Below are 27,574 nucleotides of genomic sequence, written 5' to 3'. Positions count from 1 at the left end.
TTACTGATCTGGGCAAGAAAAACTGAAGCCAAACCTTAGTCTCTTGGAGCGACTGGCATCTCAGTGCTCTCCTTCTCCCAGTGCTTAGCCCACTGCCCCGGGACCCTGCCTCCAGCCCCGCATCCACATGGCCCTCACCAATGTCCCCAGTGGCTCTGGCATGTTTCAGTTTTCAGCCAAATCAGCCTCTCAGCAGAATCCTACAGTCTACTCTGTGGTCTTCCTGAGACAGCCTCCAGCACAGCCCCTGCCGGGTTCCCACTGCTCTGGCCACTGCAGCTTAGCACCTGTGGCATGGGACAGTAAGAGAGGTAGGGTGAGGGCCCTTGGCTCCCAGCCTGGCTGCCCCTTCCTGCAGCAGGTGGCTATGGTGAGCCCCTCACCCCCTCTGAGGCTCAAAGGAGACTCCCACCAGGCCTGGCCCACAGAGCTGTGGGGAGAATTCAAGAACTTAAAACCCTCAGGTACAGTATTTGGGCTCCATACGCAGCCACTGAACATGGTTGAATCTATAGCAACACATGCTTCTTATAGTTTTCCAAAAATGCTGGGACTTCACTCTGGTCATGTCACAAGACACCTACTTGCAAACAGTCCCAGGAGGAAAAACTCCCTCATCTCCTCCCTTCTGGGGAATCACTGGAGTTTAAAACCTCTCCTGAGTTCCCGTAGGTATCTTGCCAAGTTTTAGGAGGGCGGGTGTTGATGCACAGAGATGAAGGCACTGATGTTTCCCAGGAAGAAGAGAAAAGCAGGGGAGTGTTTCCAGTCTGCTGCACGTCCCCTGCGGTGGGGACAGGCCCTGGGATGAGGACCACAGGGAGGAGCCACGATGGCCCTGGGCCCGCGCACACTGGCCAGCAAAAGTGCAGATGGCCAAGGGGCAGGGCCTGCACGAGTGCTGCACCCTTTTCCCTGTTTAACCCAACTCCGTTTGCTGTGCATGTACCTGCACCCACCTGTGGGCTCTGTCTCACCCACACACTAAGTCACTCATTCATTCATTCATTCATTCATGCAGCAAGTATTTGTCAAGTGCCTGCTGCCTGCTGGAACCACACTAGGCCCTGAGGATACAGGGAGACAAGACAAGTCTCTACACAAGAGGATTAACAAACTCCGGGGGGCGGGGGACAGAGAAGCAGACAGGAGCAAGGCAAGATGGTAATGCCTGACATGAAAATAAATAGAAAGTTCTGCAGGGCCTTGAGAGAAGGACCACCAAGATGGAGCCCACCTGTGCCTGGAAACTGGGATCTAAGAGGCCCACGCCACAGAAGCTCTCGTTTCAGAATCGAGGCCTGTCTGGGTGCCAGATGCTGCCCTGCCACCCCAGCCTGAGGTCACTGCAACCTCATCTCCCAGCCCTCGGGTCTGTGGGCCTGCAGGGCTTGGGTTTGGCCAGAAGGGCTGAGCAGAGAGGACAGAGAGAGCACAGAGGAGCAGATGTCCCAAGATAATCTGAAATGGGGACCATGCCGTGCCTGACACAGAGACAGAGGAGACAGAAGGGCAGCTACCCCATTACTAACACATTTCCTGGACTAATTCTCATAGTACCTGGCTTTTGGAGGTGCTTCTTCTTGGATGTCCATGAGCCCCTCCTAGTCATAGTTTTTTTTTTAAATACTTTTTACTTGAGACAGTTTTGTTCATTCATTTATTGAAAAAGGCATTTATCATGCATCAATTAGGGGCCAGGCACAATTCTAGGTGTTTGGGATATATCAGAAAACATCAACAAAGACCTTGTTATCATGGAGCATATATTCTAGCAGGTGGAAACAGACGAGAAACAATAAGGATGATAAATAGGTAAATGATACCCTCTGTAGAAAGTTAGCACTAGGAAGAAGAAAGTAGAATAGGATGTGGGAATTGGGAGTCTGGAGGGTGGGAGAGCGAATTGCAGGGTTAAACAGTGTGGTCAGGTGAGGTTTCCTCGAGTGGGTGAAACAGGGACAGACCTGGAGGAGGTGAGGGAGCAGCTGCACGGATACCTGAGGGAGGAGTGCCTCCAGGGGAAGGGACAGCAAGAGCAAAACCCTCCCGTGGGAGCACTCCTGGAGGGTTTGAGGAGCAGCACAGAGACCAGGGGCTGGCGCAGAATGAGCGAAGACCAGGGTTGTGGGAAAGGAGGCAGGGAAGGTAATGGGGGCCTAGGGCCAGGGCAGGCACCAGAGGGCCTGGGCAGGCACCAGAGGGCCTGGGCAGAAGAATGTCACCATCTGGCACACATTCTGAAACAATCACTGGCCGTTTTGTTGAGACTAGATTGCAGGGGTGGGTAGAGATAGGCAGACCGGTTGGGGTCTCTTGCATAATTCAGATGGAAGCGATGGTGCTCCAACAGTGGTGATAGCAGCACACCTGGTGGGAAGCAGGCAGTTCTGGAGGGACCAACAGGGTTTCCTGACAGATTGGATGTGGGATGTGAGGGAAGAGAGAAGTCAAGTTGAGTTCGCTTCTGTTGCTTGCAACCGAAAGAGCCGAGTCCTGACACCGGTCTCCTTTGCTGCCACCAGGGGCTCCCAGTGGCCTCTTCCAGCCCGACTTGCCCCTCCCTGGGCACAAGGAAGGCCTGGCAAGATGCTTCCTCAGAAACCACCTATGGCCCTGAGAGGGATTAGAAGTGATGACTAAGCCACAGGATTGGGTGAGCTGGGCCGTGTTTACACACAGAAGCCTCGAGTGAGAAAGAACAAAGGGTGTGAATGAGAAATCCAGGAAATGGCCCAGGAAGCCAGGAGCTTGTTTGGGTTCCGCTCACCTCCCCACACATTGTCAGCAGCTGCAAGGCCAGTTGTCTGCGGCTGAAACTTCTCAGTGAAGGCACCAGACCACACGTGTCAGACTGTATGACTGTGCCCGTGTCATGGAAACAGAGCTCACCTACCTACTCTCTGTGAATTCTCCTAGATTTCCCAGCCGCTCCTGCTGTTAGGCCAGGTCATGAGGCTCATTCTGGCCGATGCACTGTAAGCACCAGAGATGTGTTTCACTTCCGGCACAAGCAATAAGAGGCACTGTGTCCCCCATCCCTTCCTTCCCGTGTTACAGTGACCTGGGGAAATACAGAGGGAACCTGGATCCTTGAGTCACCAAGTGGAGAACGGCTGCCAACTCCCGATCTTATAGGAGCAAGAACTATATAGGGTTAGTTCATCACCACATGGCATAGCTGTGACAAATACAATTGGCCAAGGACTTTGGCACTGATTTAAAACAACAATACAGGAATAAGTAACATTTATGTATTACTTTACAGTTTTAAAAGAGTGTTTGCTTAGTCTCATTTGATACTCACCTATTCCATGAACTAGGTAGGTCTGTCCGAACATTTTCAAATAGACACCCTCCGAGCAGCTTAAAAATTAATTATAGAGAAATTATAGAGAACTCAATAGCTTTCTTTTGTGGAAAATGAAATGGAAAAGAAGATTTCTTCATCCTACTATCAAAAATTAATGTGCACATAGGGACAAACTTACTAGGAAAAAAGCAAGACCTATTCAGAAAGTTATGAGCTCTACTGAGGAAAATAAAATAAAATTTTAACAAATAGAGAAAATACTGAGTTCTTCACTGGGAAGATTCGGTATTGTAAAGATGAAGAGTCTTTCAAATGAACTCATAAATGTAATGTACTTTCAATCAAAGCCCTAGGATGATTTTTTGAGAGAATTTGACAGCATTAACATGAAGTTCTGCTTGAAGAATGAGAAGGTAATAGTAATTTAAAAAATCGTGCAGGGTGAGGAGTATAAAGCACTAGCAGATATCAAAATAAAGCTTATCTTAAAACCACAATCATCAAGAAAGCAGGGTTCCAGTAGAGAAATAAACATAACAATAGAATCAAAAGCCTACAAACAGATCCCAGCACTTCAGTAATATAAGATAAATGCCAAAGGGATTAGAAGCAAGGGTTTGACAATTTTATAACCCCCAAATTCTGAGCTACGCCACACATTCTCAGGGTAATGGTGGCTCATATACCTCAAAGAGTCTCACTGCAAAGGCCTGAGGTAGAAGGGGAGGTGTGTCAGAATGTCTCTGTATGCAACTTTGAAATATTGCCTCGATACATACCCATGTAATACATACATAATAAAAAGCAAGAGAATGATAAACAGTTCAAATATTGTTTACTTCTGCAAGAGAAGTAAGGGAATGAGATCAGAAAGAATTTCAAAGGGTCTTCAAAGACTTGGTGATGTTCTATTTATTAAGCTGAGTGATGGGTAGATGAAGGTTCATTATATTATTCTTTATTCCTTATATAGACATTTCATATTTTCTTTGTATGTATGAAATATTTCCTAATACACTTTATTTAGGTTATTCAGTATGAAATGTTCAATTTCTTTAAGTACTAAGTTTGACAGTTGATATCTCTGACATTTTACTTTGACACTTCTTGTTTTCTTTTTATTGTGAAGATACATCTCAATCTTTCAAACATAAGTTTTAGCTTGTGATTATCTTTCAAAATTTTTTTAGAGAAATTTTTGTGAAACAACGGATAAGTTAAAAATTTGTGTTATTTTCAAATATGAGTTCCGTCGCGGAACCAATGCAGCGCAGACAGCTTGAAATATCAGTGAAGTGTTTGGGAAGGATGTAGCTAATGAACACATAGTATGTCTCAAATGAACTTTGAGAAGTTCTGTTCTGGTGATTTTAGTCTGGAACATGAGCCATGTGGGTGACCTGAGACCAAGATGGACAATGATGAGCTGAAAGCTGTAGTGGAAGCGAATCCATCTCAACCTACACGTGAATTAGCAGCAAGGTTTGATGTTACTATTCCAACAATATTGGACCATTTGAAACAAATCATCAAGCTAAAGAAGCTGGATAGATGGATACTGCATTAATTAAATGAGCGTCAGAAGAGAAATAATCTTGAAGCTTGCCCTTCTTTGCTGTCACATCATAAATGTGAAGCATTTCTATACCATATTATTACATGTGATGAAAAATGGATTCTTTTTGAAAATTACAATTATTCAGCACAATGGTTGGATAAAGATGAAGTGCTGAAACACAGTCCAAAACTGAATATTCATCAAAAAAGCTAATGGTGTCTGTTTGATGGTCCGGTGCTGGTATTATCCACTACAGCTTCATGAAACCTGGTCAATCGATTACAGTGGATGTCTACTGCAACCAGTTGGACGAAATGATGAGGATGCTTGTTATTAAAGAGCTAAGACTGGTCAATAGAGACAGGTCAATCCTCTGACAAGACAACACTGGACCACATGTCACACAAACAATGCTACTCAAACTACAGAAGCTGGTCTTGGGAACTCTCTGTCATCCACTGTATTCACCAGACCTGGCTCCAACTGACTACCACTTCTTCCAGGCTTTGGACCACTTCTTGCAAGGAAAAATATTTAATTCTCAACAAACTGTGGAAAACAACTTTCATGATTCCATCACCACTTGCTGTCCAGGCTTCTTGGCTGCTGGCATAAACAAGCTACCATTAAGATGGTAAAACTGTGACAATAGATTAGGCACACACTTTGTTTGATTGTACTGCTTCTTATTTGAGATACAGTAAACTACACTTTACATTCGAAATTGGAAATTTCATATTTAATAACCTAATACAATCCCTGAGGTGTATTGATCTCTCTCCCAGGAAGGTGTATCCATCCCATCCCCAGTTATGAATCACTTAATTAATAAATGAATAATAAAACAACAAACGAACTTGAAATATTACCCATGATTCACCATATTTTGCAAAAGAATGGTGACGAAGGTGAGGTCTATAAAACAAGTGAAGACATAACTTTTAGTGCCATCTCATTCTTCCTTCAGCATCTTACCCTCCCTACTACACTATACAAAAAAGGCATAGACTTCCTATACTTCTACAATCACCATTTAGAACTGCAATGGAAAAAAATATCATTTAAAAGGACACCAAAACAACATATTTTAAAACTCACATAGAAATAAAAAATTATAAATTCTATATAATTTACACAAAAATTTATTGAAGGACATAAAGTAGGCCTGAATAACTCCATGTTCCTCAAAAGAAATGCTCAGTTTTATAAAAGGATCAAGTCTTCCCAAAATGATACACAAATTGAATAAAATTCCAAACAAAATTTTAAATTTTAAATTTTAAATTTGCAAATTTATGGAATTTGCAAAATAGATCCAGTTTAAATATATCTGACAGAAGAGCCAGAAGTGTTTGAAAAATAAGAAAAATGAAAGGTTCTTGACATACTGGATATCAACACATTCTACAAAGTTATAGTTATTAAAACATTGTGATATTGGCACCAGAATAGACAAATCAATGGCAAAACTGTAAGTCTTGAAACAGACTCATAATTATTTGGGAATTTAGTCCTGGCCTGTGGCCCTCTACCGTCCCCCTGCAAGTGGGATCAGCGGCTCCGATGGGCAACTGCGTAACTGTAATCCTGGACGTCCATTCACGTTAACCTTTCAAAACATCCCGGTGCCTTTCGACTGTGTTTCCTGTTTACCTTTCATTTTTCATAGTTTTTCTCTTTCCTGCTTTACTCCCTACAGTAGATAAAAACAGAGATGAGGAGAAAGAGGTCATTCCCACTTGTTGGAAAAGTTTTCCGGTGAGGAGAGAAACATGAACTATTAACCTAAAAAGGCAGAAGAGAAGGAGATAGCCGAAAGAGAAAAATTGTGATCACCCAAGATAAAGAGGTAATATTGGGGAGAAAGTTCCCAGAGATCACACATGGATGAGCTAGCTTTGGAGAGGGGAACATCTTCTCACAACCAGCAGCAGGGAAAACTGAAAGACTCCATTTCTGGGAATTTGGTAGATGAAATCATGTGGGCCAACTCTCCCCCAGAAAACAATTAAAAATGTCAGATAAAATAGAAGCAGCATTTTTTAAAAGCATCCAAAGGCTAGCTAATATTAGATTTATTAAATTTGCCTTTTTTACAGTCAAAAATGGTCTATTAATTATACCTTTTTGTGTTTCAACCTAATAGTGAGGAATTAATAGGCCAAAAATCCAAGAGAAAGAGATACTCCCAGAGAGGTGAGAGCAATACTGAATTGCTTTTGTTCTGAGAGCATTTGCTGACCCAGCAAAAACTTGAACTTCGGTTGATCCCTGATGGTGAGAAAACAAAAGTCAAAAGCGAGGAGTATAATAGGAGACTCTCCCCACATTAAATCATAAGCCTAAAAAGCTATACTCTCAGGTAAAAGTGAGTCTGTAGTAATCTTCTTCTTTCATCCAAGTCAGGGAGCTAAATACTGAGCAGAACAGGAGAGAACGGAGGGGTCCCCTTGGGATTTGTAATCATAAGTCGGCCTTTGAGGAGATTTGCATCCCAAATTCACACTTCTGGGAAGGTCCCAAAGTAATCTCAAGTGTAAATTTAATTTAAAGTAGTCTTTGACCAGTAGTGACTGACTCTAGGCAACTTTAGAAACAAATGCAAATCCTGAAGGAAAGCACTTCACCCGACAAATAACTATAAAAAACAAGTTCAAGTCACAAATAACTACTCAAGGACAATGAGCATGATACAATAAAAAATAACCAATCACATAAGGAAACAAGGCACCATGAGTGAGATCTAGTAGAAATAATGGACAGCAGAAACAAACCAGAAAAAAAGTCAGATATTGGGAATCATATGACATAGATTATAGAATAACTACAGTTAATGATAAAAGATTTTCAAAGCTTAAAATAATATCAGCAGAGAATAGGAAGCCATAAAAAGTGACATAGTAAATTTGAAATGGAACCAAATGGGACTTCTAGGAATAAAAACAAAGAAATAATCAAAATTTAAAACTCAGTCAACAGGTTTAACAAAAGATTAGAAAAAGCTGAAGAAAGAATTTGGGAACTGGAAGCTAGGCCAATAGAAGTCATCTAGAATGAAGCACATAGACAAAAAAAAAAAAAAAAAAAAAAAAAAGAAAACATATGAAAGAGAAATTAAAAAATATGGAGAATGGAGTGAGAAGACCAACAAGCATTTAATCCGAGTCAGAGGAGGGGAGAGAAAGAATAGGGCAAAGACACTTTTGGAGAGATAGTGGCCAAACGTTTCCAGAACTGACAGAAGTTTAGAACATGTCCCTGGGTAGTGTTCCTCACTAAATACCTAACAAAATTTGTTCTGCTGTCATATAGCTGTGAGTGTTAGTAGGATTTAGGGAATTTAAAATTTTATTAAACCAGGATCACATCACCCCATAAAATTCCAAGTTAAAACCTAATAATATCAGTGTGATAACACATTGTAAAATCAGTCCCCACTCTGGATGGGAAATGATGACTTATAGCCCCGCTGAAACAGAGCAGAAGAGGTTCTTCAGAAACACTGATCTTAGGTTAGAATTCCTTTGAATCCTCCCAAAAGAGCCGTGAAGTTCCATTTTTAAAAAATCAGTATTTTGGTGAAAAAAATCTAACTTCCTCAGAGCATGAAAAAGAAAATCCCACAAGGTTCTACATCAACAACCTAGGCCAAAGCGCCAGAGAAACTTCACATGGTCTGTCCTCTCATGAGTTACAATCATTGTTCTGGGAATTTTCTCAGGGGCTTGGCGTTTTTTCCTTATAAACAAAACTACATATCATTCTCGAAGCTGTCTGATAACTGGAATGCAAGCAGTTGCGGCATCTTTTCCAGGCCAAAGAGCAATACCCAGTTGTCTGAAAGGACAAGCAGGGGTCTACATTGCGGTTCTCCTTCCCCAGTGGAGCTGCCCTCATTCAGGACACACACAGAGAGAGTCACCTCTTCAGATCTCTCCAATCTGACCCAGGCCTCTCACACATGGACCTCAGAGGCTTTCTCCTCTTCCCCATGGCGCCTGAACACTTCCCTGCCTGGAGAATCACAGCTCAAGGGCTAAGCCCTCTGAGGGCCTGCTAGTGTGGACTAAGTGCCTTGAGACCTCTGATTCAAGGACCCACGGCTGGTACAGCACGTTCTGTGTTTGCAAATTAACCCTGTAATGAAGTTTACAAGACAAAGTTTGATGACCTCTTGGATAAAGAGACACAGGCTTGGAGACAATTTAAATAAACTGGGCTAAAAAGGAAAAGAAATAATCATTGGCAAGCTTCCCAATCATTTTTCTTCTCGTTTCCCTCCCTCCCTCCCTCCCTTCCTTTCTGTTAATAACATCAGGGTAGTATATCCCTTTATTATACAGTCTCAGTTCCCCACCCTGCCCTGAGCAGAGCCCATGATTCCTTTGGAGGTTGATTAGGAAGCTGCACACATTTCTGCCTCCTTACCAGTAGGGTGACTGGTTGTGGTGCTGGGTTCTTTCTCACGTGAATATAAGACTGACCCCAGTAGGGTAGGCAGTAGGTGACATGCAGGTCGCTCAGAAGCAACCTTGAGAGTCTGGGTCCTCCCCTTCTCCAGGCCTGCCTCCTGGCTGCCCTGTACATTCTTCCTTGCTCATGAACCTTCAGCGACTTCCCTCAAGGCCAAACCCGTTTGGCTGTCAAGGCCTTCCTCCGTCTGAGCTCAATAACAGTCCTAACCTGATTTCCAACTCTAATTTGCTCTAGTGGTTCTCAGCCTAGGGTGCCCTAGAGGGTGTTTGGAAATGCACAGAAGCATTTTGGTTGTCACAAGGATGGGGGTGGCAACTGGCATTTAGTGGGCAGGGTCCAGGCATGAGAATTGCCCTCCAGTGCCCAGGACTGTCCCACACACTGAACACTCATCCCATGCCTGTGCCAACGGCACCGCTGTTGAGAAATGCCTCTTAATTCCGGCCCAACTTGTTCAGTCTCCATTATCACACCAGCCATGTGTGTTTGTCACTACTGTCCCACCCCACCTGGAATTCCCATCCTTTCCCCTCCGTTTCTCTGAGTTCTACCCATCCAGGAGACTTGGCTTGCTTGGATGCCCATCTGAAGCCACCACTCTCTAAACCCTCCAAGCCACTGTAATCAGCGAGAGGCTGGCAGGCTTGTGTGAAGGATATGAATGCTGGAGGCTTGGGTCTCTTTCTGCCACTTTGCCCATGTGGCCTGGGGAGAGCCACTTCCCCGGCCAGGTCTACTTTCCTCACCTCTAAAGTAGAAGGGATAACAGCACCGACCTTAGAGGGTTCCATAAGGATCAAATGCCACACGGCAGGGTAAAGTGCCCAGCGCTGCCTGGCATGGGGTAGGAATGCCATTAATGCTATATGATTTTTTTGATTCCTTCCAACACAGTGTATGTATTCACTAAACACTTGTGCAGTTGATGTCCATCCCTAAGACTGCAAAGTTAAAGCACGAGCTTCCGTCATTCTAGACAGAGACTGTGTAGGCAGACACTCACTTTTATTCAGCCATCGAAAGTGTCTTAGGACACAAGCCACTGAGGAGCACCAAAGGAAGAAGGGCCCCCGTGAGGCAACGCCCTCTGAATTCCGTCTTTTCACTGATGCCAAAGTGATGTCCACTGTCTGCCTGAGGTACGTGCACAGCCCGAGGAAGGGTTACAAGGAGAAATAGGGGCTCTGTAATCTTCCTGAGGGCAGAGACTGCCCTTAAGAAATGGATGGCAGAGCATGGGAGTGAGATGCTGCCCCCCGAAATGGCATGCTGAATGCCACTGCCAAGCCACACCCCGCATCTCTCAGCTGCTCTCTCCTCGCTCTGGTACTGTACTCCTAAAACTCTCAGTTACCTTGGAGACTTCCTAGCCAGGCTTGGCTCTGCGGCCTGAGAAAAGGCACTGACTCATAGCTGAGGAATGGCTTCACTATATTCATCCAATGGCAGGGGTGTCACAGATATCCGGGGATGTGAGCCAGGGCAGCGGCCAGGCCAGCCTGGGCTTGCTAGCCTGAGCCCAAAGCCTGCATCCCTACTCTCTTCGAGCTGGCTCTTAGCAAACACTAAGGGGTTAGCTGATGAAAGTTGAGGATGTGACTTGTTCAGTAACCCTTAAGAAAGAAAACAGAAAATTCCCAGGAAGGGATGACCAAGAGTGATACTGTAACTCAGAGAGTCCTATGAAGTCCCTCCTTTATAATTTCCTGCTTTTAAAGTTAATCTGAGAAGATCCACAAAGAATATTTTGAGTCCCCTAGAGCAGTGGTGCCCAACCTTTTTGGCACCAGAGACCAGTCACGGAAAACAATTTTTCCATGGACTTGGTGGGGGATGGTTTTGGGATTCGAATGTTTTACATTTATTATGTAGTCAAACCTCTCTGCTAATGATAATCTGTATTTGCAGCTGCTCCCCAGTGCTAGCATCACCACCTCAGATCATCAGGCTTTAGACTCTCATAAGGAGCGCACAACCTAGATCCCTCGCATGCGCAGTTTAGAATAGGGTTCATGTTCCTATGAGAATCTAATGCTGGCGCTGATCTGACAGGAGGTGGAGCTCAGGCGGTGATGTGAGTGATGGGGAGCAGCTGTAAATACAGACGAAACTTCGCCCGCCTGCCCACCACTCATGTCCTGCTGTGCAGCCTGGTTCCTAGCAGGCCATGGGCGGGGGATTGGGGACCACAGCCCTAGAGAAATCATTCAGGTGAAAGGCATTGAACTTGCTGTCCTTTGAAGACAAGGAAGTGTCATAACCAGACTCAGGACAATGTACTGAAGAAGTGGACCAGCGTGTCTTGCAAGGGTGAAGGAGCAGCAGACAGAAGCAGGTAGGACTGGACCCAAGCCCGACTCTGCCACTAAGTAGCCGGAGATTTCTGGGCACCTCACACAGCTCCTCTGGGTGCCTGTCTCCTTATTTATTCCATGAGAACACTGGCCTATAAAGATTACAAATGCTCCTTGACTTACGATGGGGCCTTGTCTCAATGAACCCCCTCGTAAGTTGAAAATATCGTATAAGTCAAAAATGTATTTGATACACCTAACCTACCAAACATCATAGCTTAGCCCAGCTGACTTTAAACATGCTCAGAACACTTACATTAGCCTACAGTTGGGCAAAATCATCTAACACAAAGCCTATTTTAAAATAAAGTGTGGAATATCTCATGTAACTTATTAATACTCTACTGAAGTATGGTTTCTACTAAGTGCATATAGCTTTTGCACCATTGTAAAGTTGAAACATCCTAAGTCAAACCACGGTGGACTGTATTTCTACGTTCGTGATGATCCAGTTAAACACCCAATGGACTTTTACCCAAGGGACTGATAGAATGATCATGTTGGCTGTTTACTGGTCAGCTGGCTCTTTCTACGGAAGACTTCCCACATACACTATCACCCACAAAGTCACCTTGAGGACACCCTACTCTCTTGCGTCACCCCAGATCCACCTGAGTGCTCCTCTGCCCAGATGCTATGTTCCTGGCGTGGGGCCCTGGTGCCAAGCTCTGCTCCTGCCTCTTATCATCTAGTACTTAGCCCCTAGACCTCCCCTTCTGTGTGTCTCCACTGGCTTATTCCCAGGCCCCACGGCAGGAACATAGCATCAGGGCCCTGGGCTGGGGGTGAGATGCACCTGTGCCCCAAAGCCAGAGTCAAGAAGCTGCAATATCTTTCGCTCCCCACACTGCACTGGGCAGCGCCTGGTGTTCAGACACAGCACTAAGGTGAGAATTGACAAGGGCCAACTCGAATTCCCACTCTCTAAGGGGAGCGTGGTTGTTACTGCCTGCTGTGGGCAAGTCAGAGAGCTGGTGGGAATAGAGACCCGATTGGGTACCTGCTCTTGTTGGTACACCTCTCAATACAGGGTCCCAACAGAATTCTGGACTGAGACCCACAATCATTTACACTCCTGGGAAAAAATGTCAGAGAGAAAAAGGATGGAGAGGACCTCCCTGGCCAGTGACAAACACAGCTCCCCTCTCCGGGAGCTGGAGAAGCCCAGGCTTCAAAGTGGAGAAACAAGTGTCCTCAGATCCACGTCTGGCCAGTGTAGGCAAGTGTATCCCTGCCAGGGGCCAGCTGGAAGCTTCCTGAGACCCCTCATAGTTCTGGCCTGTTCAACTCAGAGTTTGTTCTGCAGGGCAAAGACCTTAAGAAATTGCAACATAATCAAAACTTTAAATGCATTAGGTCGTTTTTTTTTTTTTTTTTTTGTAAGACTCTCCTGTAATGAGAAAAAGAAATCACAATGAAACAAACTCACAGAAAGGATATACTAAAATAATAAAAACAACCAAACAAACCAAACAAAACAGTTCTAGCTCATGTCACCAGCAAGTAGGCAACCTTAGGATGGTGGCCTAGGGCCATCAAATCCCCAAGGAACCATCCCAACCCAGTGAAAAACTGGAGATGAGGGCTGTTTTCCAAGGCAGAGAGCAAACACACTCATTGCACGCTGTCAGCGACAAAGCAAATGGAAATATTTCTGTGGTCAATGCTCAGCGAATCAGATGATTTCATTAACTGATTCTTGAGCATCTGGGGCCTCCTTAAACATTCTGGTGAAATGACATTTGTAAGATACACAAAGAATTCATATCCTGCATCTTGACAAAATCAGACACTTCAAATTCCTTTCGGAAATGAGATAGAAAGCAAAATAAAATATAAAAATCTTTTAAAATCCACAAAACAATGAGGAAAATGGAGGAGGCTACTCTCGCATGGCTCCTCTGTGGCCTGAATTCACAGCACTGGGCGCCCTCCAAGATTTGAGAGGCACCTCAAGGCATTTGGAAGAAAGCGCTGCTTGGCTGGGAAAAGTGGTAACAAGGGAGGCTTTTGGTCCAGGAATTACAAGGAAAGTAACAATAATGTTAAACAAGTGCCTAGAATTGGCTTCACACAGACTATCTCTGCAACTATTGGCAAAGAATATCTTTTTATTTGTACAATTGACCAAAAATCTGTCTTCCCTAGAATGCATTAATCTCTTGATCTACTTGTTCTGAAAATTTGGGAGACTACAGATTCCTCTGAGAATCCAACAAAGCTATATACCCTTTCCACTGAAAAATTCCTCTTGGCATGACCAGACAGGCTGGTATAAGACAGGACAACCTGGCAGTACTCAAACCAGAGAGTGTTCCCATCATGTTCCATTCTGTAACTGGTGTGTATCTGTGTGTATTTACCTGGGAATCTTAGGCAATCTCAGAGGCTGGTTGGGTTAATCTAGGCTCACCTGAACCAATTCTCCCCTTTGGAGCATTTCCCCAAAGGAATTATGGAAAAAATCAACAAAACAAACAATTAATGATTTGGCCCAGAAGAAATCCACAGCTCAGGAGCTCTCCTCTACACACCACTCTTACACCAGGAGTCTGAGACCCTGACAGGTAAAACAATATGCACAAGATCACCCGTCTAGAAAGGGCACGGCTGAGACTCCAGCCTGGGTCTGTTGAACTCAGCGTCTATGCCCCAAATCACAGGCAGAATGAGGTAGGGTTGTGCAAAGGGAAAGGTATAAACAAAGCACCTTCCTGCCCTGCATAATGTGCTTTTGGATCAGGGGGAACTTTTTGCATGCTGGGACCACCTCCCTCGGGAGATTCCGAGGTCTACAGGCCTCCTCCCCCCACCATTGGGGCAGGTACCTTAAGGACAGCCCCCTGCCTGGTGTTCCCGTCTTGGAATACTAGCTGTGAGGTAGGTGGATTTTCATCTGACCTCTGACTTGGCAGTACTCTATAAGACTCCTGCTGGGCTCGAGGCTCATGCTGCAACATCCAGTTCCTGGGGCATCAGTGTCACTGGGACACACAGGGCACGTCTTCCTGCCACCCCAAATCTACTCTGCTGCAGGCTCCCTTGGCAGGGCCCGTCCCCACGCAGGCCAGGAAGAGGGAGGCCAGTGGTGCACATCCCCGTTTCCTGCAGCCTATCCGGAAGGCGTCAGGAGGGCAGGGAGGCAGCGTGGAAGCTGTGAAGGGAGGCCGGCCTTAGTTTTAAGGTTTGGTGAATTTAGACAGAAATCCCGAGCTTTCACACTGCACCCGCAGCGGGGTGATACCCGGGGCTGAGAAATCAGGCTTGCTGGGGGGCAGGCCTGAGTAGCCCAGTCTTGATGCTCTGAGCCAGAGAGCGGAGCAGGGACTGTGAGCAGGTCATGCTCTTGCCTTCGCAGGGCAGCACTTCAGGCCCACAGCAATGGCCGAGCTGGGGCCCTGGGGCTCTGGGGGCCACATCCTCCCCAGGGTCAGCTAAGAAGGATTTGGAGTCAAGACTCTGCCCCTGGGCTCCTTGCGTTGGCCACCTCTCTCCTGCACCTAGGCTGGGGGTTTGCTCCATTTATTCTGAAGGCGTGTTTACAATTCGAGGGCCCTGAGTCCCTCATCTGTCTGGGGCTCTCCCTCATTTCCCTGACACACTCTCTCCTCCCTCCCTCCTTCCCTTGCTGCTGGTGCGAGCAATTTAACCCTGGCATGTCACTCCTGTCAGAGCCCTGGCTTGGGGGAAAAGCTGGAAGTTTTTGTCCACAATAGGGCCACCTTCTTCGCCTTCACGCAGCATCGGCATTCAGAGGCTGCACAACCTACTTTTCCTGGAATTTGCTCTTCTTGTTCCTGTCTTCCTGTGCTGAGTGACGTAAGGCCTCCGTCCCCTGCTTCTCTTGGCTGGGCACACAGGAGCACTAGCTCCACAGCAAGGCTTCCATTTTGTTCCTTCCACTTCTCCCTTCCCATCACTCTCTCCCCCGTCCTGAGGAATTCCGAACCAGGCCAGAGCAGCAAACTGTCCCCTCTGCCTCACGCTGCTCCAGTCGAGAGCTCACTGTATTTCCTTACAGACCGAGCAGCTCCACGTTGAGTATCTCTGAGAAACTCTTACTCAGTTGATTACAACATTGCTAAGCTTTTGGCAGAACACATGTTTACCCATTTAATTATCATTATTAAGTTTTTCTCCCACTCAGATTTTTGGCTTCACATATTATATCATTTTTGGCTGAATGTATATGTGTGGAGAGTGATCCATAGAAGGGCAAAAAATATACAGTTTACTCATGTTGACTATCACGCTGTGTGCTTGAACTTTAATTTTTCTCCCCAAGGACAAATATCTAAGAGCTGTCTGTGGCACTAAACAAATATTCCTTTCTTTAAACAAATTTTCTTTTGTTTTCAGAAAAAGTCCCTTCCGTGGGTCCTGCTCTCAGCTGTCTTACTAAGGCCTCAATCACTTCCTGCTTGGATTAGAGATAGTTTTTGTTTCACGACTGGTCTAAGATGATGCTGTTTGAATGAATATCCGAGGTGCCAAACAGACATCAGAAAGATTGATTCTAGGCTCTGGAAAGTGAAATATTAGTCATCTACTTTGCTCACTTGTGAAACATGCAGGAGGATTAAAATTCAAATTACTTGTCCAGATTTCCAAAGTTCTCGTCATCCCAGTTACTCCCATCATTCAAATCCAGAATCGACTTCTCCTGTCACATACGCCTTCCTTTCCTTGGTGGGTGACCATTTCCAAGCCACCGGCCAGGGAAGACAACAGAGGAACTAGGATGAGCCCTCTGTGAGAACCCAGGTCCGTCCACATCCCCACTCAGCTCGCGGGCTCATTTGCCCGTGAGCCCGGCTGTCCCCAGGGGAGGATCCTGGATCCTGGAGCTGTTGCAAGGACACACCGACCTCTGGGGTGCCCTGGCCAGGAAGGACCCCTACATTTGACTGCTATAACTCCCTGTCACCTAACACACCTAACACACTCTCTTTTGCCCAGCACCGTTCCCCACCGGGCTCCAGCTCTAAGTCTGCTCACTAGGACAGACGCAACAGGCACCGGTCTGTGACTGTCTCACACATGCGTATGCAAAGGGCCACACTCCTGCCCTGTCTGGGCCCAGCTGACACGTCTCCCCATGACTGGGATCTGATGGGCTCGACCTTCTCTTTGTCCTCCAGCAAGTGACCCTGAGGGAGCAGCCTTCTCCTACAGTGACCTGCTTCCCTCCCGGCCTTCACCTTGCTGTGGCAGAGAAGGCTACGAGCACACCAAAAATGTGCGCTTGGCTCCCGAGAGTGGGGTGGTCCCTGAGAGACAGCCCCGCCAGGGACCACGTTCCCTCCTTTGCCTCCAGGCAGGCCAAGTGACTGGTTCCTGCCGTTGGAATATAAGCAGACCAGATGTGCTGAGTGTCACTCCTGAGGCAGTGTGACTTGCCCATGGTCTTCTCTCCATGCACCAGCTAGAGAAGAAGCAAGTCCAGGGACCTGGGGGATGGCAGAGAACAAGACAGAAAGATCCAGTTCCCTGACATACATATGGAAGAAAGTTGCCTGTTGACCAAGAACACCTGCCTTGGACAGTTGTCACATGAGTGGGACACAAAGGCCTATCGTACTAAGCCACTGAAATGTGGGGCGTCATTTGTTACAGCAGCTGGTGCTACCCTCATCCTCCAACAGCCATCTCTGGCCCCCTCTCCTCGGGAGCTGCCTGGCTCCTGGCAGAGCACCCCCTGGGTGTGGCCACCCACCCTGAGGCTGCCCCCCACCAAGGGGCAAATTTCCCCACAACCATTGAGACCAGCACCCTGAGGGCCAGCAGTAGCAGCAGTCTGGACCCTCTAAATCTTTTGTGCAGATGACTTCTGTCCCTTCAGGGGACGTCCCAGGGGTGCTGCCCAGGCTGCCGTGAGGAGAACGAGGGCTCCCTCCTCAAGAGGGAACAAGATGGGGCTACTCGAGGGCAGTTCCCCAGGTTCAACTCTACATCCTGCCTCCACAAGCAGCCTGGCCTGCTAAGCAGGAGAATGTTTCTCCCCAGGATAACTGGGAGGCTTTCAAAGGACAACACACCTGATGCAGCTGGCACGTGGGGGAGTTCAGGAAACATCTCTTCCTTCCGAGCGGGAAACTCAGTCACAAACTATCTGGCCGAAAGTCACCTAGAGAAGCAAAGAGGGAAAACCCCCTAAACCCCCTAGGCGGCCAAGCCAGCCGGGGCACGGTTGGTCGCTCCGGCAGTGCCCTCCAGCATTCCAGGGAAGTGAGCCATCTGGGCCAGGGGTCTCCAGCTGCCACGCCAGGCCCATCATAAGGCCCATCATAACCGGAACCTCGGAAGGGGCCACAGGTGGCATGCAGAGTACCCCGTGAGACCCCTTCCTGCCACACCTAGGTGGCAGGAAGGAAGCTGCTCCCAGAGCTTTCTAAAACAGCCCTGGTGTGTGTGGCCGCCTCCCTCCCATCTTGGATGCAGCATCAGCACTCTTGGGGCTGGTCTTCGGATACAGCTCAGGGCTGCACTGTGGCCAGCCCGGGGCTCCTCTCCCGCCAGCTGCCTGACAAGGGGGACACGTGGTTCTTTTCATGGAGCGGGGCCAGCTCTCCCGTCCTCCAGGCCAGCCTCGCCCTCCGCATCTCTTTCAGCACCTGGGCGCCGACTGGGGTGTCCTAGGAAGTGCACCCCTTTTCTGTGAGGCTCTGGCCTTTGTTAAATGCTTCCACGAGCACACAGTGCCTTACCCCCAACTCACTTCTGCAGAAGGTCAGCTCTTAACAAAACAGAGCCAAGAAACCAAAGCCCACTGGCTGTCTCTGGCGACCCTGAAAAACAATCCAGAACCTCCCATTTCAAATGGAATTGAATACTGAAGGATTTTTTTGGTCCTCCACCCTCCCCTAAGGCTTGATAGCTACTGAATGTCAGCCAAGAGAAGATCCCTTTGGGGATGGCAGAGTAACTTGTTTAAAGCCCCGGAGTGCATATGCAAAGCAAAGTGCCATTTCCTTATCTGGAGGGGTCCTTGGGGAGCTCAGGATGGCCACGCCCCTCCCTTCTCAGGGGGACCCAGGGGTAAGGGCAAGATAAAGAAGTTGCCTCCATCCTCGCCCTAAAAAAGTGCTTTGTTGAAGCAGCTCTTTTCTCTGTGACCAGGACCTGAGAGCCCTCCAAGGCCAGCTTCCAGAATAAAGCTGGAGATGCCAACCTCAGAGGGCAGGGGCAAAACATCTCCTCCCTGGAACAATGAGCCCAGATCCTCTTCCAGACCATTATAGGAAAATCGTGAGTATTTTTGGAGTCTGGATAGAGGAAAGCCTTCCCTTCTTCTCTGCAGATGGAGCCACTGTCACTAGCACCCCAGCACCTCTAAAAAGGCCCACACCCCAGCCAGGCCTCCAAAATTAAAGGAGCAGGTCACATTTTCAGCAAGGGGGAAGGGAGAGGAAACATGAGTAGATGGCAGCTCTGCATGGCAGGGGTAAGGACAAAAAGGGCCATCAGGAATAGAACCAGGAGACCTGCTCCCCCAGGGACACTTACCAGCTTTGAGCCCCATGGGTAAAGACTCAACCACAGCAGAGTCCACAGGAAACCCACCCCTGCCTGCCCAGATGGCCCCCAAGTGACTTAGACGTTTAGAGAAGACTGTTAGAATCCATGATAAAAGATCCTGCAAAGAAATGAGATTTGGAGTCTGTGGCTACTGTAATACATGGGCTGGAAATACCAGTTGCCTCTAAAATTATAATAGCCCTAACCTTTCATTAAAATATCCTTTCATGCCTGATGACAACATGCTAGCAAGTGTTTGAAGCACTCTTGATGTGTCGATGCTACAAAACCACCAGACTTCAGAGTTTTTTCGACAGAGGCAAAATTCTCAGGTAGTTCAACAACATCAACGGCTTCAATACCAAACACCAATGAAACAAGAAAGCCTCATTTTGGGGAGTTTGGCCCTTGAGTGAGCAGATCCATTGCTGGGGATCTCCCAAGGCTCCCCCACACCTAGCAGTAACCAAGTCAACCCTTGAAGGCAGTGGGGAAGACTCAAGGCCTCCAATCAGGGGTAGGGTTTGCACCCCAAACAACTTTCTGTGTCTCCATATTGCAAGGTTTGGCCATGTGCCTCAAGTTTCTCAATTTGCAAAGGACACAGAGAGGACATTCTGAAAGGACATGCTATGAGGTTTGTGAAGGAGGCTGGGACCGGGGTCCCCATGGGACACACACGTTGTCAGAGGCATGGCAGATAGAAGGAAAGTGGGGAGCAATCCTTAGTGCCCATGACACCCTCCTCACTCCACCTCCTGGCCAGTCTCTTCTTCTCTCTCCCCTACTCTGATCATGGCTCACGAGGGCTCCTAGATAATGGATTGTGTCATTAGGAGTTGCCTTTGCAACACTTTCATCATCATCTCTTCACCAAATGTCCCAACACAACGGTCATAATGTTCATCCACTTTCTTAAAAAGTTTGTGTTCAGCACCAGGTGTTAGATGAACAAGACACACAGGGTTCCATGTTGCTGAAGCTCATGGTCTTGCGGGAAGTAGAGTCCCCTAAGCAGGTGATACAGGGAATGCAAAGACTCCCCACCTAGTCTGGGGGTGGTCAGAGGAGGCTTCCTGGAGGATGGGTACCTCAGCTGAGACCTGAGGGATGCCCAGGATTTAACCAGCAAAGAGAGAGTCTGAAATGGGGTGTGGACCTAGGCCATACCCAGGCCGCAGAAGCAGCCGGCGTAGAGACAGTGAAGTGAGAGGGAATGCCCTGCTTGGGGAAGTGGCCAGCATGCCGAGGAGAGGTGAGCAGGGCCCACAGGCCAACAAGAACTGTTAATTTCACCCCAGGGGCAGTGTCAGAACACAGGGCAAGTCAGCTACCATATGGTATAAATTCTAAGATGCCATCGATTTTAAGCCACAACCTGTTTCAGAAATGTTAAATGTAAAAAACTGTAAATATTAGAATATGAGAGATGGAAGGCCAGCCTTTTGAATGAAGTAAAAAGAACATCGGTTCAAAGCAACCCACACAGCAGAGGTGTGAGACAGGCCCACTCGGGGAATGGGGAACGCAGGGTGAGGTGTGGGGAGAGGAGATTGCACACGGCACCACTTTGCTGGGAATAATTGTGTGCCCCTTTGTTTCATACTCTGAACAATTTTGTCCAGGCCAAACAGACAAAAGTAAACCTCAAGGTCTAACTTAAAGAGAAAGAAGAAAGTGAAAAAAAGGAAACCCTCATATACTATTGGTGGGAATGTAAATTAGTACAGCCATTTATAAAATACTGTATGGAGGTTCCTCAAAAAACTAAAAATAGAATTGCCAGATGATCCAGCTGTCTCACTTCTGGGTATTTACCCAAAAGATTTGAAATCAGTGTGACAAAGAGATGTCTGCATTCCCATGTTCGTCGCAGCACTAATCACAACAGCCAAGTACGGAATCAACCTATATGTCCACCAAGAGATGAACGTATCAAGAAAAGGTGGTGCATATGCACAGTGGAATACTATTCAGCTTTTAAAAGAAGAAAATTCTGTCATTTGAGACAACATGGATAGAATGGGAGGACATCATGCTAAGTGAAATAAGCCAGGCACAGAAAGATAAATACCGCGTGTTCTCACCCATAGGTGGAATCGAAAACAAGCAAGGAATCGATTGGCGGTTCCCAGAGCCTGGGGGCGGAGGGAGTGGGGAGAGATGGTCAAAGCGGCCTCAATTAGCAGGAGAAATAAGCTTTTTTTCTTTTGGGACATATTGCACATCATGGTGAATACAGTAAACGGTAATGTATTGTACGTTTCAAAATCGCTCAGAGAATAAACTCCAAATGTTCTGACCACGGCATACGATAAGTATTTGAGGTGATTCATCTGTTAATTAGCTTGATTGAATTTTTCCACATTGTCATAACATCACTTTATACCCCATAAATGTATACAATTGTAATTTGTCAATTTACAACTAAGACAATAAAAATAAAAAATAAAAGTCCAGTAAAGGGTTCCCTAAGTGGGCTGTGAAGATGAAACGGACAACCTGTGTTCTTTCTGAGGGGGCACATTTGGGTGGATCACATGCCGTATTTCCCGACTTGCATTCAGCCTGTTTTTTAATGTTTCTAAAATCACAATGCCTCTTACAATTGATGTGTATATTTCAGGTGGTGGCATTTTTCCCTTCTGAGAAGCTGTTACTAAATTGACTGTGTTTCTTACGATCACTGTACAGTCTAGACTCTAGAGCCTTAGACTCTAGAGTATTCGGTAATCCACGTGCCCATCAGATCACACTGTAACGTTTGTGACTCATTAAAAACAAACAAAAAACCAAACAGGGCACTTGTGCTTTTTCCTTCGGTAAATACTGCTGTCTCCTACTAGTCTCCCCTTTTTGCAGATATGCACAAATAACCACCAATAAACAAATTCCAAGCTCTATTGGGTAATCCTTCTTAAAAAGGGAAAAAATTGAGGTATCTTGGATGATTACCGGAATTAGAGTCACAAGTATTTAGGGAGTGCTTTTTATCTCCATTAGTAATAGAATGGACTTTGCTGGGGAGAAATGACTTAAGCAAAGCAGCGGCTGGGCCTGTTGGCTGGCTGCAGTTTGCTTAGCCTGCTGCCTGTCATCAGACAGTGGTATTGACACACACGGTCTTAGTCATCTTCCCAGGAGCCCTGTGCCCACTGTCTGGATGTGGAGACTGAGTCTCAGGGAGGTGAAGGGGCTTACGTGTCACCATGCAGCAGGGAGGTGAGCAGTCAGGACCTGCACACAGGTGCATCTAATTCCACACACCCACAGAGACTCCCAGAGAGGGCCACGGTGCCCAGGGTGCTTTAACCCAAGATACAAATCAGCTTTCCTTAAAGTTCTTCGCAGTAGAAACCAGTGTGTGGAATTTACCTCCCTGCTACACAGCACTTCTCTGTTCAAGAGCAGTCTCTGGGTGGAGGTAAGCTCAGGAAACTTGTTTCTTTCCACCTCTGCCCCCACTCTGTGCTGGGAATGGCCCCTTGAACTACAGAACAGGTGGCAGGGCTCATCCCTTTCTGGTGACTTCCAGGTATTAAAATAGTAGTCCAGACTGAAACATCAGCCTCCTGCCCTGCTCACCTGGCAGCTCTCAGGAAAGCCCCAAAGGGAGCGTGATTGCCAATGTGGAAAACGCAGGCCTTTCATTTGCAGATGTGGGCCTTAGTGCCAGAGCCCAGCCCGGGGCTCTGGGGAAGGCCCGTGAGTATCTCCTGTATTAACGAGGTTGGGGCTAGTACCCTGGAGTAGAGCTGGCCGCTCTCAGGCGATAGCGTGTACATCTCAACTCTCCCCATCTCCTCTCCTCTCCCTGGAGCGACTCACACACATGCCTGTTCCTGCCAGCACCACACCCCTACTATGAAAGGTGAGCTCTTACCCTTTTGGTCTAAATCAAGTGGCCAAAGGCAAGGGATATTGCCTATGCCAAGCAGGCCACAGACAGGTAAGGCCCAATGTGGTGGCTGTGATGGGATGAACTGTGTCCCCCAAGAGTCAGGTGTTGAAGTTCTAACCCCCAGTACCTCAGAATAAAACCTTATTCGGACATAGAGTCTTTGCAGACTGAACCAAGTTAAGATGAGACCATCAGGGTGGGCCCTAATCCAATGAGACTGGTGTCCTTAGGAGAAGGAGAGTCGTGGACACAGAGAGACTCATACAGGAAGATGCCATGTGATCAGGAAGGCACAGACCAGAATGACTCTTCAATAAGCCAAGGAATGTCAACAATTGCCGGGAAACCACCAGGGGTAAGGGAGAGGCCAGGAGCACATCCTCCCTCACGGCCTCGGAAGAAACCAGCCCTGCCAACACCTCAATCTGAACTCCCCAGCCTCCAGAACTGCGAGACAATGAATTGCTGTTGTTTAAGCCACAGGTGACCAAACATCCTGGATTCTCCAGGAAGATTATAATTCTAAATCTCAGTCCTCAGAAGCTGTCAAAATGTTCCAGAAATTCACATTTCAGTTTAAAAATATCCTTTCCTGAACTGTCTCCCAAACCCCTAAACAGCATAAAAACCTGTTGAGAGACCATAGGTCTTGATTTAGGGCTCAGAAAATACAGTCACCAAATGTGTAGATCCATCTGCAAAAGCCGACCTCATTCAGGGCTCACTTCCCCATCAGGGAAGCCAGCAGGTTTTCTCCTGCCCTCCAGACTCAGGGGACGGGGAGTCAGGACTGGGCCCACGTGGGGAGGCCAAGCAAATCCCTGTCTTGCCAAGAGACTCAGGTGCATCACATCGTGCAGAAGGCCTGGAGCCCTGCAAGAGTGAGCCAGGCGACAGCCCTGCTCTGGGAGCACGGTCCTTCCATTAGTGCCGAGCGCGGCCCGGGAGGACAGCTCTATCGGAAGTTCACGTGCCAGTGAGCTCCGTCAGACCTGGGCAGGGCTCCTGATGGCCACAGCACTGCCTGTCTTAGCTTGAACACATCTCAACCTTGCTGGTTGTTATTGGGTCACAGTAACTAGTTTTTCTCGAAGGGTAGAGATGAGTGGGAGGATTTCTCAAAAAAATCGAAATGTTGCCTCTTACCGTGAAGTTTTTCAGGCCAGAAGACCATGGTGGTGTTTGTTGGCTGGTGTTGCCTGATCTAGGTTTGGAAGCTGGGCTCTCCTACAGTTACCTGCCCCTTCATCCGACTGGCTGACAGGGAACCAAAGACCCCCGGCAACGTGTGCAATGCCGGAGAGTCAACCGGCAGCCTCAGCAGCCCTGGTCTGAGTGCCAGGGCGGGCTTCCAGCAAAACCAAACCCACAGGTGCTAGTGCTCTGAAACACATCACCTGGGCTCTGGGTGGGCGGTTTAAAGATGCCACAGTAAAGGCAGCCACGGGATCGGGTAGATTAGATGCAGTGCTGCTGTCTGTCTGCAAAGGAGCCCTGGAGAATGTCTAGACAGACAGACATGGGCTGCTGTTCCATCTCCACCACCTCCTTGCCATGTGGCTTTGGGCCACATTTAGCTTCTCTGTGCCTCAGTTTCCTCATCTTTACCCTGAGGTTATATTGTGCCTACCTCATAGAGTCACTGCGAAGGGGTAAATGAAATAGGGCTTATACAGTAAGCACACCCGTACACATGTGTGCCCCCATGCCCAGCATTGCTAAGGGTCTTCCGTAATCACAGCTTTTCGGCCACCAGAGCAGGCAAGGCCCTGCGAATCGTCTAGTCCAGGTGAGGAGATGACCGCCGGGGCGGGGGCCATGCTGCGGGCTTTGAGCTGGGGCAAGGCAGAGTCCCCCCTGCCGCCCCCCGCGGGGGCTTCGTGCCTCACACAGAGCCAGGACTCCACACACCCTCACGCTCACCACTGCTCTTTTTCAGACCCCAGGAACCCACACTGTCAGGAAGGATGATTTTCTTTAGTACAAGAGCCTCAAGCTTCTTAGTACAGGAAGGAAACAATTTTAGCAACGGCATCTGGCCATGGCCACTAGGCTGGGCGGGAACACAGAGACATAATGACCCGCAGTCCTCCGCTTTCCCGCCCGCATTTCTGTGAGGGGTTTGGGGGTGGGTGTGTGTGTGTGTGTGTGTGTTTAAACACAAACATGTCTGAGTCACAGGATTTAAAATCTAAGGAAGGGAATTTTCAAGTGAGTCTCGTCAGCTCCAACTCCGTGGGACCAACCAACTCGGACTATCTATTTACGTTATTATTCGGTTGTTGGCCTGAGAGATGAAATATGGGATTAGAGAGGGGGTGAAGAACAAGAAACCCACCCTGGTGTAAAGAAAGGAAGAACATAACTCTCCATCCAAACAAACACAAACAGGCCTGGCCAGGCCTTCCTGCCCACCCCGCGGCCCTGTCGCCTCACTTCAACTGAAGTAAACATGTGGAGTAGAAACATGCGATTGAATAAAGCCTGTGCATCGCCAAATGCTATCTGTCTAGCCCCTGGAAGCGAAGCAAGCATTTCCCAGCCTCTGCTAAGGGGCCAGATGTTTTCCTCATTAGGACTTTCCTGGGGTAGAAATAATTCTTGCCTGTTTAATGTTCTAATAGATTAGTAATCATTCTGCAAGGCCTGGGAGCTGTCTCCGTTCAATTGCCTTTGGAGATGAAACTCCAAAACTGTATTCTACACAGTATCATCTTTGAAACATACTTGCCAAAAGATGTTTACCTTGGGCGCAGCCTGCTGCCAAACTAACTTCCAGTTTACAGGAAATACTGAAAGTAGAGGAACAAGCTAAATGGCACCAAGAATAAACAACCACAGAAATCGAGAATATGGGGCATTCTTCAAGTCAACACTTCTCTGGACTCTTTTGTCAATCTCATGAGATATTTTAAAAAGGCAGGATGTAGGAGGCACAGATGTCAATGGGAGTTTTGTCATTATTCTAGTTCTTGGGTTGTGTGGAGGCCTCATGTGTGCAACGTCTTATTAATAAATGGATATTAATAAAATGGAAGAGGGCCATGCATGAACCAATGATAATAGCTCAGAAATCTAGTAAAATAAAATACTGCCTAGTTCCTATACCTGCTTATGTGTATGATGAGAAAATGTCCTCATGTCAGTCTTCAGTCCTCTGGACGCTGAAGTAAAACAACTACACTCATTATGGGATGTTTCAGTTTATCCACTTACTCATTTCACAGATATTTACTGAGGGTTTGCTATAGTTCAGGCATATAATATAGAGAGACAGATGAAGATGGATGAGACATAGAGATACAGCACATGTGTCATGTACACTGAGGGTCTGCTGTAGGCCAGGCACATAGACATACAGACATCATCCGTCAGATGCTATGAAGAAGTACACAAAGTGTGTTAGGGGCTTGGGGAGCAGGGAGTCCACATTTTGGCCAAGGGGCCAGGGGTGAGCTCTCCAGGGAGGTGCCTTTTGGGCTGAGCCCAGCACGAGCGAGCCACCACATGACCGAGAGAGGAGTACTTCTGGTGGAGGGACAGGAAGTGCACAGAAAGGCTACAGGGCAGGGGACTGAGGGGCTCAGAGCCCCTCCAGTGAAAAGCTACGGGTCAGAGAGGGTTGGAAGCTACAGGAAACACTTCAGATTTGGTGTGTTGGAAGCAATCAGTGGGCTTTGAGTGGGGAAGTGACATATTTGATTTGTGTTTTTAAAGGTTAAAGCTGAATGATTCTCTTGAAAAAGTGAACCGGAACGGTTATCATGTCCACAAAGACAGGGGTGATGTTCAAAACACTGAGCAACTTGCAAGACAAGGGGTCTGGCCCGTCAGAGCTGACGCTGGTCCTCACATAAGAGCCAGGCGCCAGAGAGCCAGCCCTGCTGGGACAGGGGCCAGTCCTGGGACTGCTGAATGTGGGTGAGGTCTCCAAGGTCCCAGAGATCTGTGGCAGTGGGGTAAGGGGGCACTGGAGGGCTCAGGGAGTGCCTGTTTGCCCATCTGTATGGAAGTGGTCAATATTTTAACAACACGATGTGTAAACACACACCTATATAACAATAAAATAAATATAAGTAAGACTAAACCATGTCTCCATTTAATTGTCTGAAGTAGTTAGGATTGAGCTGCAAGTTTAAGGAAACCCAATCAAGGTCATCAATGAGCAGTTCTAATTCTTCCCCGGCTGTCTTATCCATGGGAAATACAGGAACCATCCATCCATCCGTCCATCTTTCCATCCATCCATCTGTCCATCCAGCTATGCATAGAATCCACAGTTTTTGAGCTACTGGCAAGTGCCAGATATTATTTTAGTGCAGAAGAAGTATCAGTAAACAAAACAGGCAACACCATCGATCTCAGGCAGTTTATATTTTATTGTAGATGGATAAGAAGTACACATCAAGCAAAATTCAGCCTGAAAAAATAAAATCCCTTGATGGCATAGTGGC

Source organism: Eulemur rufifrons, chromosome 3, assembly GCF_041146395.1.
Source record: "Eulemur rufifrons isolate Redbay chromosome 3, OSU_ERuf_1, whole genome shotgun sequence".
Classification (NCBI taxonomy): domain Eukaryota; kingdom Metazoa; phylum Chordata; class Mammalia; order Primates; family Lemuridae; genus Eulemur; species Eulemur rufifrons.
Note: the sequence above shows the minus strand (reverse complement) of the source record.